Here is a 14618-nt window from a genome sequence, read left to right as displayed (position 1 = left end):
GTTTCAGGTGACTTTTCCCCTTTCAATTTTCTCTTTGCTTCTAGCACAGGTACAGAGAGGGGCACACACCGAGTAGGACTAATCCCTCTGTCTTTTTCTAGTTGTGATGCAGAAAGAGGTTTCCTTGGTAAGGAATCTTTAGATTGTCTGTACTTCATTTGAAATAGCAGAATAAAAAGAAAATCAAATGCTGAGAAGTGTGAGAACTTATGTAAAATACCCCTGACCCCCAAAAACTTTCTACAAAAGCTGCTGCTATATGAAGTCTACTTGACAAAGACTGTGGGAAACTTCCACAGGATCCAAGAAACACAAGTCAAAACCAAATAATTATGTTCACTTTATGTTATTAGTTGCCAGTCTTGGAGCTGTAACACAAAACTGAATAAGGTTTTTAGTCCTCTGGAAATTACTATAGGATTTCTGCCATGGGGTACTTGTGTGTTTAGTCACTCTCAGAAATTCCTGGTTACCAGCCCCTTGCACATTGCAGCTTCTATATGAACCTGTCAGGCAAAGGAAGGTTGATAGCTACCAGCAGATGCTTCTAGGCAAAGAAGGACCTTGAATACCTGAGAGGGTAATGGGTGTGCTAACCACCATAAAAAGCATTTAATCTAGTACAGAGTGAGATAGGTGAAATGACAGGAACATTACACAGAGCTTTGAAGTGGGATGAGCAGAAGCTGAGCCACAGGATCCATGGGTTTCTGGGGCTGGGGCTGCAATGCAGCAGTTTTGCTTTTGAGTTTTGTCTATCAGAAAGAAACAAAAAAGTCAAAAATCATTAGCGGAAAATGCAGAAAAACAAGGAGAAAATTCATGGTGCACTGGTACAATGGCTCTCAGAGTGAGACAGAAAACTGAGCCAGCTTGCAGTGCTGGAAAATAAACTGCCTCTTGTTTATTTTTATTGAATTGAGGGAAGCAAAATTTATATACATTCCTTAAAAAGAGGGATTGCATTCAAGCAATACTTGACTACATCATGAGTTTCTCTTTCTAACTGAGAGAAGTCAGCAAGACTGCACACTGGCTTATCATTCATGCTAATGTGTTTGGGGTGGATTAATTAAGATTGTGCTCTGTAAAATCTCACTGTTTTACAGTGTTATATTGTGTTTTCCACCTATTTTGATATATAAAAGTTCCACTGACTGCATTAACCCTAGTATAGTGACTCAAAACTACCAGTAATATGTCTGCTTTGATTAGCATTTGCAGACCCTTAGAGCAATCCACAGACTTTCCAAACATCTGTGATTGGGAGATAAAAACAAACAAGGTATGCTTGTGTCCAAATGTCTTTCCACGTCTATTTCAATGACTTATTAAAAACCTCTTACCTCATAAATAGAGCAACAGAAGTAGCTTGACATGCTATTTACATTTTTTAATATGTATGCTTGCATTTTATCATAGCAATTAAAAAAAAAAATTCCATTACAGAAATTTCTTGCCCAGCACATGGGAAGCAACACATCAGAATGTGTGTGAAGATGACTCCATGCATTTTGGGGAAGTTGATATCACTGCATCATCCCAAAAGCAAAGACAACAAAAGTTAATGATATTTATCTTTTGCCTTCACAGAAGACTGCAGAGATTACATATTGAGGGACAATTTCACCCATCCCTGAGTGAAATTCATTCACCTCTGTATCATATCTATGCTTTGCAATGGTCCCATTATATTCATTAATGGACCAATAAAACCATTCTTGGTATGCTTTAACACTACTGAATATTTCTTCCTGTAGTACATACCAACTGAGTGAAATGGCTCATCTTGCTGTATTTTTTTTGCTGTTTCAGATGTTTATTTTTATTTTTGGCACATTTCAGTGTAAACTGCTCAGGCAGATATCTCCACTTGTGAGCATCTTGAAGATAACAGTTTGGTTCATTCATTCTATAAAACAGTCAGGTCACTAACTGCTGTGCATCCCTGATGATCATAAAGCACAATGATTTCTTACAAAGTATCTCTCAGACCACTTAAAACATAACACTGAGATTACTCTACAACATAGATTTGAACTTGATTTGCTATACCATTTCTTTAATCATTCCTTGACAGGGAGGGATTTAAACAATTAGTTGTATCAATGGTCTATGCAGAAAAGTGGGAAATCATATTGACCTGACCCAGTTCTTAAGATATATGGATTTTTTTTTAAGTTTAAGCAGATGAACAATTTTTGCTTAAGTCAAAGCATTCACTCCTGCCTGATTTTCAGCATGTGTTTGAAAAGCTTTGAACGAGACTTCAGACGCTGCTTTCAATGTCAGCATCCCTGTCTGGTCTTGGATTATAAAACAACTAGAGATTAGCTCTTTGTGCCAAAGTTGGTTTTTGCTGCCCTTACAGACTGTGAGGAACAATTTGCTGGTGAGGAATCCACACAAATCAGTGAGGTCAAGTGGTAGTCAACCTTGAAACTCTCCAGCTGTCATTTTCAAAGCTTTCCAGGCTCAGTGAGAAAACACAAATCCCTGCAGACTTCCAAGGGTGCAAGAGAAAATTTTTTTGAGATAAAACTTTTGTATGACATAGGCTGGAAATATAAACGTAGCCCACTTTATAACTTTCAATGTCTCTTAAAAATATGCATTGAGCATACTGAGAAAATCTAAGAGGAATCCCTTTGCTTCCAATTTATGCCTTGTCAGCACTTAAGGTGGCTAGTATTGGGCTGCATTCGAGGAGAACCACAAGTTCTCAGTATCTGGAAGGTGTCAGGACACTTCACAGAATATTCTAAATTGGAAGGGACCCACAAAGATTATTGAATCCATCTCTTAAGCCCATGGTTCATATGAGGATCAAACCCTCAACCTTGGCATTATTAGCTCTGTGCTGTATCCAACTCATCTAATCTCATTGTCCCTACACTTGGCATAAACTGAATGCAGTTAGGCTATGAACTAAGGCAGATTTCACAGCTGTTGCTTGATTGTTTCTTTGACTTGGTCTTTTGCATCCAATCTTCTTCAAGGTCTCTGCCTCAGGGCAGCCATGGCTCTTCCTGTGTTCAGCCACTCCTTTACTTTGTCACTCTTGGATCTAATTTACATTCCTTTAACCTTAAAACTCCTCTGTCCCTTTAAACTTCTGTTAACTGAGTCCTAGATTTCCATGATCCTTTTGCTTTTTATCCCTCTATGATCCTTTTGCTTTATATTCCTCTCTTTGACATGTCTTGAAACTCCTTTACATGCCCAATGAATTTAGTTTATGCTTTTAATTACTGAATTTGATCCACTGTCCCTTGGTTCCCCTCTCCTCACAAAACAGTCTAATCTAAAGCAATATATTTATGATCGGATAATCTGTTAATCTCCTGATCTTTTTCTGATCACCTGGCAGGAAGATATGGACCCTACACCCTGATGTGTGTTCCTCTGGGAAAGCATCACAGCATCCAGTTAATTGTGATAGTTTGTCTACAGAAGATTCTGTAAGCAGTGTGACCAAAACTGAGTAGGAGAAAGCAGCCCTGATTCTTCCTTTCAACCATTCTCAGCCACCTTCCACTTCTCAGTTTTCTGACCTTTGTCCTTGGTGTAATTTCTGTGTTGTGAGCACAGAATCCTAGAGATGAGACAGCTCTGGTCTGGAAGCAGTGACAGCTCGAAGACCAGATAACTTTCCCAGGGCTCTTTCCAGCTGACTCTTGTAAATCAGGAAGGATAGAGACTGCTCAGTGCCTCTTTGAATCATATTCCAGAGCTTAATTTTCTTGAGAATAGCTTGCTTTCTCTATCGTATTTTGGGCATATTATCAAGACCTTGGTATACTTTTCTACCATGTCCTTTATGTGTCCATTGTGCTGAAAGGAAATGTAGTCTGGAGCTGAACCAGCTTCTGCTGTTACTCAGGTACCCCAAATATGTCTCAATTTGCTCCACAGAATTTGTGAGCTTGATGTAGAAATGTTTTTGCTTCTTTTTCATTTAAAAATAATAAACCCCAAAATTTTAAACCTGTAAAATGCAAATTTAAAAATAGATATTTTTCTATATCTACTGATGGACAAAAATGCTTCTAAGCTTCAGTCAGCAGTCATTGAAGTAAATAATAATTATCTCTTATTATTTCTAGTCAGATTATCATCTGTAGCAGAGAAGTGGAAAGAGGTGATAGCATCTTAGAGTCATGAGACACATCAACATTTCCTAGGGAACATTTTGATAAAAATGGAAAGAAAAAACATTATGTTAATAATGGTGAGGATGACCTTAACATTTGGGATGCTAGGACTATGTTAGTCTTTACTTTCTTCTGTGGACTAATATCTCTTACTGTAATATCTATCATTGAATGAAATATCTATTTCAGTTATCATTTGAATTTGCAAATAGAAATTGAATAGCAGGGGAATATAACATGGACTGAGGACAGATTTTTTTCTTAAAAGGTAGAGTTTTAACATTTTAAGCTCTGTTCATCAACTGGCTACTGCAGTTATCTCCCTGAATTTTAACTAGTATCAAAGTAATGAAGAGGCATTTTCAGTTAATCACTCACTGGAACTCTGTGGCTTCAGAGTACACAAATTTATTTCAGTCTGACTGTAGAAAGGCGAATACATCAGAACATAATTTGAGAAGGATTTTCTAAGATACAGTAAGCCAGATTTTATCACTTTCAGTTACTGTAAGCAGCATCTTGAATGAAGGTGACAGGAAATGGCAATGTAGTCCAGCTATATTTACTAATTGTTTATCTGATTTCTGGCATTATTCTTCACATTTCTCCCTCTTCTGTCAAGCTCTAATAATAAATTATTTTGAGGCATTTACTGGCATCCAACTTCATGTCTTTCAGTGTCACTCCCTCTTTGTTGTTGTTGCAGTGATGCATTGTGTGTCTAAATTACAGGGCTAGATAGTAGTGGCTCAGAATCTCTTTTACCACCAATAGTAGGTCTGGAAGAATAGGTTCTGAAGGTGTTTTATTGACAAAAAGGAGCATTTAACAGCTGTTTATCTTATTGACTCATGCCCCTCTTTTGCCCTCAGAGCTCAGTGGAGGTCTCTTTTGGATGTTGTTATTATAGTGAAATTTTGAATTATTAAATAAATAATCAACCCAAAATATTCCTGGCAAGTGCCTGCATTCTCATACTAATCAGAAATCCTATTGCAACTTGTTGAACAAATCTTTGTCTCTTATTATTCTCTAGCACATCTATCTCATCTGGCATTGTTTCTGATTCTATGAGGTTGCAGGTAGTCTTACAACTTTCTTGATTTGGTGTGAATTTATTGTTTTATTAGTACTTGAGACAGTAGTCTTTTCATTTTTCCTATGGTGGGATTCATCTCAAGCCCTGGAACAAAAACCAGCAAAAAAGATTGCAAATCAATTTACAAGGTCAAATGCATTATTTTTAGCAAATGTGCATGACAACTTGCTATTGGCTCATAATATTAATCCCCCTTAGAAGACAAATGCTACAGAAAAAGATGGACACAAAATGTGTAAATTACTGTGGCAGTTTTCCACATACCCTTTGTTGATTCTTAGACAATGGGCCGCACCTCCCACTCTCCCTTGGCAGCATCCTGAGGCTGAGGACAAAGAGTAGGGAGGGGAATGAGTTCCTGTGGCCCCTGTGGTACATGGACACAAAAACAAACCCTGGGAAGCCCAGGTCACCTCTTGTTGGGGGTTGAGTGTTTTTCTATTACTGTGTCAATTGAAAGAATTTTTCCCATTATCATGCCAATGGAGCTGGCTGGTTTACACCCAGGATATCTGATGAGTCCAGACAAAAGGGGTGGGTGGGAACGGCTCCCGGAGGGGCCTCTGAGGTTTCCGGGAGGGAACTTGTGTTTCCGGCGAGCTCGGAGGAGGACGCCCGGGATCTTCAGCCCACGCGTTCGGAGCACAGGAGAGCCAGACCCTCTGCGATCACCTGCCCTGCATCTGCCCCGTTCCAGCCTCCTTCCTCTGCGGACACAGCTGATCACCCGGACACACACGGTGAGCGAGGAGGCGCCGCTCCAGCCCGTTCCCGCCCGGGACCGGCGTGGCCGCTGCCGCCCCTCCCGCCTCCTGCGCCTCACCCTCCCACCCCCCCCCCTCCGCCTGCCCTCGGGAGTTCCGGACTGGGACTAAGCACAGAGACAGCGTGCTTGCATCTAAAGGGACTGACACCAAGTTATGTATTCTGTTCTGTTAGCAACTTTAACAACTGCTGTTGTTTTCTGCTTGTACAGTTAGATATATTAGTAAAAGAGCTGTTATTCCCACCCCCTTATCTCTGCCTCAGAGGCCTTGATTCAAACAATTATAATACTTGGGGGGAGTGAAACCAAAGTCTCTGATTCAAAGGGAAACTTCTGCCCTTACTGGCAGACACCTGTCCTTTCAAACCAGGACACCTCTGCATGTGCTTCATGACAGGATCAGCCGCACCTGTGTTATTCCTGCCGTGCTTCTTTAGCCTTTTCCTGAAGATCTACTGTGAGAGTGACTCCAAAAGCTCTCCACAGAATCTAATCCATTAGAACTTCCTTTCTGGGATGTAACATAAATATCCCTTACAACAGTGTAGACATTACTATTTTTCCTTTTCATAACAGGAGGTGAAGTCCACATGCAAACTTCAATCCATATAGATAATCTAATGACAAATCCTCTCAAGTATATTCCAAGTGACTACAAATATGTCCATCAGCTATGTGCCCAGAGAAAGTCTCTGCTACTTTGTGCTCATTCTCTTCTATTTCATAGACATGAATGATGTTCATCTGTTTTCTCAAGGCTTCACTGGTAGCAACTGGTAGCTTCCCTGGGTAGCAACTCTAAAACATTCAACTCTAAAACATATCAGAGATGAACTCTAAAAAATGTCAGATTGCACATGGGAGGAATAGTTACTGTACAAAAATAAAAAAAAAGACTGACAGTGTAGCTTTTAAAATAAATAAAAATATAAAACATAAGTCCAAATAGAAAAACTATGTATGTGCAGTTTTTGTTCCTACAGCTGCAGTCAGTCATGTTTTAGGTGGCTCAGAAAGCAGCTTTCTGCATCTTGCGGAATCTATCTCTTAGTGATTTCCAAACTTGAAGCTGCATTCCTGTGTGCATACATAAATGCAGCTGTATATAAAAAAGCTTGGAAAAATCCTTTTCCTTCCTTCATAAGAAGAAAGTTTGCATAAAAAGTATTCAGAAAGTGAACCTGACAAATGCAGTATGTAAAGCTAGGAACCCTTTTACTCACACCCTATTTCATCCTTAAAGAATGAAGCATCACACTAGAAAAGCTTTATGGGAAGCAGTTTTAAGCTGGCATTGATGTTTTACTATCTGGAAATCAATTTCAACCTTGGACAGTGGAGCTTCCAATTTTATTGTCTGCTGTTGATAGAGATAACTAGCGGGACTTGTGCAAGTGATTAATTTCAGGTTTTGCCATGATGTCCAACGTCAATGGGAAGGTATTTTGTGTATACGAAGTCCTAGGAAGACCATGTTGATTATCTTTTATGAGGAGATAAGCCTCTTCCAGCCTAAAATGAATGGGCAACTGGTTCACCAGTCTCATTTATATATATATATATATATATATATATATATATATGTGTGTGTGTGTACATATTTAAAGATTAAGTCTTGCAGCTTGCTGAGAATGCATGGAGTTGGACAAGTTTATTACTGTGGATTCATAGGCACAAGCTGAGTAGTTGGAATTTTTACATTTGCTCAACAATTCTGCTAAACCCACTTTATTCCCTAAAGCACATAGCGTTTATTCTTTTTTTTCAGCAAAGTACAACTATTGATTATGAGATAGCATGTATACAAAAATCTTGCAATAAAATAAAAAGCCTGTCAGTTTAAGTTTATCAGAGGTTCAGTATAAGGAATTTTGGAGCCTTCATTAGTCGAACTCCACACACAGAGGTTAATTCAACTTAACCCCATTGACTGACAGAGTGCTAAATGGATTTAAGTTACAGTTCCATTATGTGCTTTTTTATGTGGTGAATTCAGTGTAGGGAATTTCTGAACTCAATAGAACTCAATAGAACTCAATTTCTGAACTGTTCCATAGAAACAAGTTCTCCCCATTTTGGACTGTATTTCTCTGTTCCTTTGCCTAAATGACAACTGCTGTGGAGACCACAGGATCACTGGTTTAGGACTCACCCTGGAAATTGCAGCTTTTACTCTATTTCCATCATGGCACTGTCTCAGTATGAAGCCTAGGTCTGCAAGCACTGCAAAAGCCCATCTGCCAGGAGCATGGTATATGGCCCTGGGACTTTCAGACCTCCTTATGGCAGTTTCATCAGGAGAAATGGGGGGAATGTACCCCTAGGCCACCTTGTCAGAATGCAGTTGACTGGAGAGCTGCCCCCATCCAAAGTTTGCTTTTTTGAATAGCCTAGTCCTACTCTCCCCTCTGTGGATCCACCAAGACCCTTCCTGCTTACCCTGCCGTGTCCTTGGTCCCGAGATCCCACCTGTAGATCCCAGCAGCTCTCCTGCCTTTGCCCTGACAGCTATCTGTCTGCACAGCAGACTGATGGAGCCAGCCAGCCTGGCAGGCTCACTCACTGCTCCTCTGCTGGCTTGGATCTCTGCCACATCAGTGATTACACCCCGAGGCTGTGCTTTCTTGGACGTTTGCCAGGGAAACACGGCTGGCTTTGGCTTTATTTTGTAAGAACTGTTTCCCTGTCCCTTGGCTTGTCTGTTGTGCTTGTCCTGCTGTTTGCTGGGCATTACAAGGAACCATGACAACAAGGAATCTAGAGGCAGACATTTGCTCCTGTTTTAGCCAGATTACTTCACTACTATTATTTTAGTCCAGCTAACAGCTGAACCATGGGACAGAAAATTGCTGAAGCCACCTAATACAGAGTTGTCACAGGAGCCTCAAACTGATGCTGAACAGTAGGCGGTGGGTAATTTTTTTTCCTTAAGTTCTTGTTTTGGTCTTTGTATTATGCCATCTCATTTTGAAAAACTTCCTTTTATTTAGAGCTAGGAAGGATTAGTCCTCAATCTACTTGGGAAAAACCAAACAGTACCTTTTAATAAAGGTGTGATAATAGGCAAACAATTTCCTCTTTGAGTTTTCTAGGCCAGCTAGTATCTATGCTGTGTAGGTTAATGATCTGTTAAATCACAGTGACTCTTATTCTTTCTCACTGTGTGCCTTATGGGTTTATCAATCTAACAGGTTTTCTCTTTTTTTTCTCATCCTGTCAGATTTTGAGAGTTCAGCCCTCACCTTTGACTAATTGGCTATGAGTAAAACTAACTTGAATGTGAGGCTCACAGAAGGGGAGAAAAGATATGGGATTTAGAAGAACTGATGTGCTTCCTCTTCTCTCTCCAGCAAACATCTTTACCTAGACATAATACAAACCAAATTGGCAGAATGGGGAAGATTATGTCCCTAACAGCATTTGTCATGACGTAGTATACTGTCCATCTTGAATTATTACAGAGGAATTGCAGCCAAATAATATGCAATTAGTCATTAGTATTACAGGATATATTGTCAGAGCTTATTCATTCTTGGAGCTTAGGAAAAGAACTGGCTGGTCATCAGAGAATGAATAAATGGTTCCCTGACACCTTTTTCCTTATTCCACATCTCCCCTCCCACCTGCTCTCATTTCTTCTCTCTGATTGCACTCGTGTCCTTTTTGATGAGGCATTAATAATAGCAAGGGTGCTAACCTACTTTTCTTCAAACTGTTAAAGCCACAGAGCATTGCCACAGTGCCAGGCAGCAGCTTCTGGTCAGGCAGTGGGTTACAGCAGAATTAGAACCAGTGCACTCACAATTTTTCGTTGCTTTTGCTTTGCTCTTTTCATTTGTGTTCAGGAAAAAAGAAAATAGAAAGTAGGAATGGGGAGAGGATAAAAGTTTGTTTAGAGAGAACAGAAAAAATTCCAGTTGAAAATAGTGCCATAAATTGGTCTAACCTGTCTCTACTTTGTGTTTCATGTGAATTATTCTCAGTCTGTTTCTGAGCACCTCTGAGGTTGTTGAGATGAGGTCACAGAAAGAAATGGGAGTCCAAACTCCATGCCCAGTGAATGAACATAAAATGAACCCTACAGCTCCAAGCTTTCATGACTTAGACCTGGTGGTGTGGGTTATTATTTTATAGCTATACCAGTTGCTTCCCCATTTAGGAATGTCCTTTAGGAAGAATATATTAGTAGAGATAGCAAGCTGCAAATGTTGTATTTTTATGTTAATGACTAGCAATTCTCCTTGTTTCCTTAAAATGCAGAAAATACCTGTACCCTATTTAGTGAAATTTGCTTATTTTAAATGGCAAAATAAATCTGTTCAGCATGCTGTCACAAGACAGTTATTTTTAGCAATTGTAAAAAAATTCAAAATAAATAATTTGGCAAAAAGGAAACATTTTTTACTGCTTTTAAATATGTGTGCCAACCAGGGAAGTTCTGGAATGAAACATCACAACACAGGTCAGAGTATTTATTCACTAAATCATTGCCCTCAATCTGAATTTTCTGACAATGTAAGGTAGTATTTTAGATGTGAGGTACCCAGCTTTGTCTCACAAGCTATTTTCTAGATGATTTTTGCATTCCAGTTAGCTTGTACTTCAAAAAATGTCTGAAAAAAAGAAAAGTTGTCAGGTCTATTTTAAGATTATGTTTTTTTCCTGTACAGGTATGAACAGCCTACACCTAAAATAGCCTTTTTGGGGAAAACCCAACCAATCAAGCAAAAATCCCACCAACCTTTTTAAATTAAAAAGTTTAGAAATGATATTTATTCCATTCTCTAGAATCAAAGAAACAGCTCCACAGGTAGACAGAGCATTCACTGAGTTTACTCTCAATTTTGTATACAGCAGAAAGACCTGATCTGTTATTAAACCCAGCTGAAGGCTTGTGGTTTACTCCACACAATCCTTCACTGTATTTTCTCTATTGTGATCACTGTGAGATAGGTTCTAAGACATTAGTCAAAAGCAATGTTTTCTCAAGAAAAGGACCAAGAAGCACCTAATGTCTCCTAAAATTTGTCTGAGAGCTCATTTATTTAGCTCAGGAATCTTTTGTCAGATATCAATAAGATGCACAAAGACTTGAATCAGATTACACAAAAAGACTTTCATTAAAATTAAGGTTTGAACCCCTTTCTGCTACGTTATTCCTGTCTTGCAGCTCCTTAGATTTCAAATCCACTTTCTGTGGTTTTTGAGACATCATTCCTCTGGTACAGTTCAACAAGTCCTTGAGATTATGGGTTCACTGCTATCTTTTTGTTTAGAAAAACAAGAAAGACACACTAAAAAAAACCCACATGAAAATTGGGCAAATCTATTTATGTACAAAAATCTTAAGAACACATAATGGAACCCTGGAGTTTAGCCACTGCACAGCCATGGCTAAGCATCATCCACTTAAGACAGGAGCAGGTTTTTAGGACACCAGTACAGAGGAAAATGGAGCATGGTGCAGAGCTGTTAACAGAGACTTGTATGTGACAGCACCATGTAGAGAAAATTGTTTGGTCTTTAGCACCTCTCTAATTGGTTTGATTGCTCTGTAGCAGCTTAGGAGCAGCTGTTCCTGCTTCTGTTTCTGCAGGTTACACAGACTTTGATACCTGAGCTTCTTTGCACTTGGAAGGGTAGACTGTGCCTTAAGTCCCCCAGCAAAGGCTGGTTCTCCTTCTGTATCTGGTTAGCTCATTTGTGAAGAAATGTTTTGTCAGGTCCTATGCTGATGCTGAGATAGCTGGCTTTGTACTGGGATATCAACTCTGCTCCCGCTGTCCTATAGGAACTGGAGTCACCATCTGTCACATCTCTGTTCAGTGAACTGTGTGCTGCTAACAGTCTGGGTGACACTGACTGCAAAGTTCACAGCACTGCTGTTTCAATGAACAGCCACCTTTGGGGACCTCTGTCTACACAGACATGATTTGAATATTTCCTAGGACAGTGTTTGTGCTCCAAAGAGTCAATACACAATGTTATACTGATCTGGAGTTTGATACTAAGTTCTATTTGTTAGTCATAATCTTCAAGTCATTTGCTCCTTGGCATTTCCTGCACACATCCTCAGACGTCCTTTGGGGTTCAATACCTGCAGTTCTCTCTCACCTTTCCACTTCCAAAACAAGTCTTACCCCCAGTGATGAAACCTAGCTGGTAGAATTAATGGTTAAAACAATATTGTCACCCTGATGAATATGTCTGACCAAAGATGGTTACTTTCCATCTTCAGATGGGTGTGCTGGTAGAAAATTCTCTCTCATGGACTCTTCTGAGCTTGGGTTTATATCATGATCTGGAAGAGAATCAAGGTATGATTTTTCATATGTCTACTTGTCAGTTACACAGAGGAAATCTATACTATCCAGAAAGGAAGACTGCTTTTTAGGCTCCATGATTCAAACAAAGGCCAAACTAGAGCAGGAAATATTGGATAGACTTATTTTGTATCCTTTTTTTGAAGAAAACATTTCTGTTGGCTACTGTCCTAGGAACTGTCAAAGTAATTGCTGTAGGAGCACACCTTATGGGTTTATGATCTACTTCTCTTCAAGTGGAAATACTGTATGCACACCTTTGAAAAGGTTTGGGAATTGGTATTTTGACAGAGCACCTCAGAAAACACTATGTCATGAAACATAGTGCAAAATAAAAACAATATACTAGTTAATGGTTCTTTTATTTTACATTTTCTTGCTTTCTCGAGAAGCAATGTAGTCTCAAAGTAGCTTATGTATAAATCTCTTTAAAAAATCCCTGTTTGATATCACTCCATTTCCTCTCCTCTGCCTTTCTCTCTTTGCTTCCTGCGCTCCTTTATGGGGTTTAGCGAGTGAGATGTGAGTTACATTGACAGAACAAACATGATAAATTCCTGCTGCCCTATGAAATTTGTTCAGTCGAGTTCCTCTGCTGCTGCGAATCTTAATGCTGTTCTCAGGCAGAGTTTTCAATCTGTCAGACACTGTACAGCTGCATATGTGCACCACAGCAGGAAGATTTATGGGCTCCTATTTTTAGGATTTCATGTTTTGGAACCTCCATGCTGTTCATTTCCCCAAACTGTGTTCTGCTAATTAAATCTTAAGACCTAAATTATAATGTACTTAGGAATGTTCAGCCAATGAAGCAATGAGATTGCCTGAACATTTCTTGATTGCATCCATATATATATGAAATCATTTTCTTGAAGTAAAAATTCAGTAAGGCCACATTTTGAAATTTGAAAGGAAAACATACATTGGTTTTGATGAATATTTCAATGCAGAGTTATTTTTTGTTATTTAAGCATATTTCATATGTGCATACACTTAATTAAATGATAGAATAGTTTGTAGTTTGAAAAACTCTGGATGAAAACTTTAAACAGATATGCCCTCTTGGGGATCTTCCTTTGCAGAGGTTATACAGCTGAAATTGTAAAAGTTAAAGGAAAAAGGCAGGATCAGTTTTGTGCTGCAATGGCATTGGAAGGCACTGTAAAATGTTATGCTAGCACTCATTTCACATCCTACCTCTCAAAATTAGCCTTGTTTAGCAGTCTGTCTTAAAACAACACTTCAATTTCTAACTTTTTGCCGGGCCTAGGAAGGAGTGTATTTACCTTAACATTGTACAAGAAACTTACTTAGCAGCCACTGATGCAGTCTCATTTTACCTAGAAGTTGAATTCTCAGTTATTTAGTACACATTGATTAATAATATAACATAACATTGATTCTCACCAATTTTCTTGACTGAAAGTATTAAGAATGAAAATGAAATTGTCGGTAAATTTCAGAATCTATACATTGAGATGGGGCTATTAAAAGGTTATGATATAAAGATGCAGGAGCAGGCCAGCCCTATGTGCTGAAACAGGAGCTATTGGGTAAGAAGACCACTGAACATGGAACTCTCACAGGAACTTGGGGAAAAAAAGAGGGTTTATGACTTTTGGAAGAAGGGCCAGGCAACTCAGGGAGAGTATAAGGATGTCATTAGATCATGTAGAAATAAAATTAGAAAGGTGGAAGTTAAACTAGAACTCACTGCTGTGAGAAATAATAAGTGCTTTTATAAATTTGTTAACAAAAGAAGGTCCGAGGAAAATCTCCATCTTTGTTGGAAACAGAGAGGGCACACTCACCAAGGCTGAGAGACTTAATACCTCTTAGGATGATAGGACACAGCCTCAAGTGAGAGAGAAGGTTCAGCATAGATATCAGGAATAACGTCTTAGTGGAAAGGGTTGTGAAACGTTGGAATGAACTGCTCAGGCAGGTGGTGAGGTCACCATCCTTGGTGGTGTTCAGAAAGCAACAGGACCTGGCACATAGTGCTGTGATCTAATTGACAAAGTGGTGATCAAATGCTGAACTCCGTGATCTCAGAGGTCTTTTCAACCTATTTTTTTATATTTTAATGGATGGTAGCTTTAGGGCTCATGAAAAACAAACAATGAGAAACAGAGGAGAAATCCTTGATGCAAAAGATAAAAAATGCTGTTACTAAGGCATCAATTAAGTGGTGAGAAATGAATCCATCCCAAATCAAGAAACCTGTGATGCACTGAGTTTAAGACTAATGGAAGACTAAGTTAAATTTCTGATGC

This window comes from Erithacus rubecula, assembly GCF_903797595.1.
Source record: "Erithacus rubecula genome assembly, chromosome: 3".
In the NCBI taxonomy this organism is placed as follows: Eukaryota; Metazoa; Chordata; class Aves; order Passeriformes; family Muscicapidae; genus Erithacus; species Erithacus rubecula.
Note: the sequence above shows the minus strand (reverse complement) of the source record.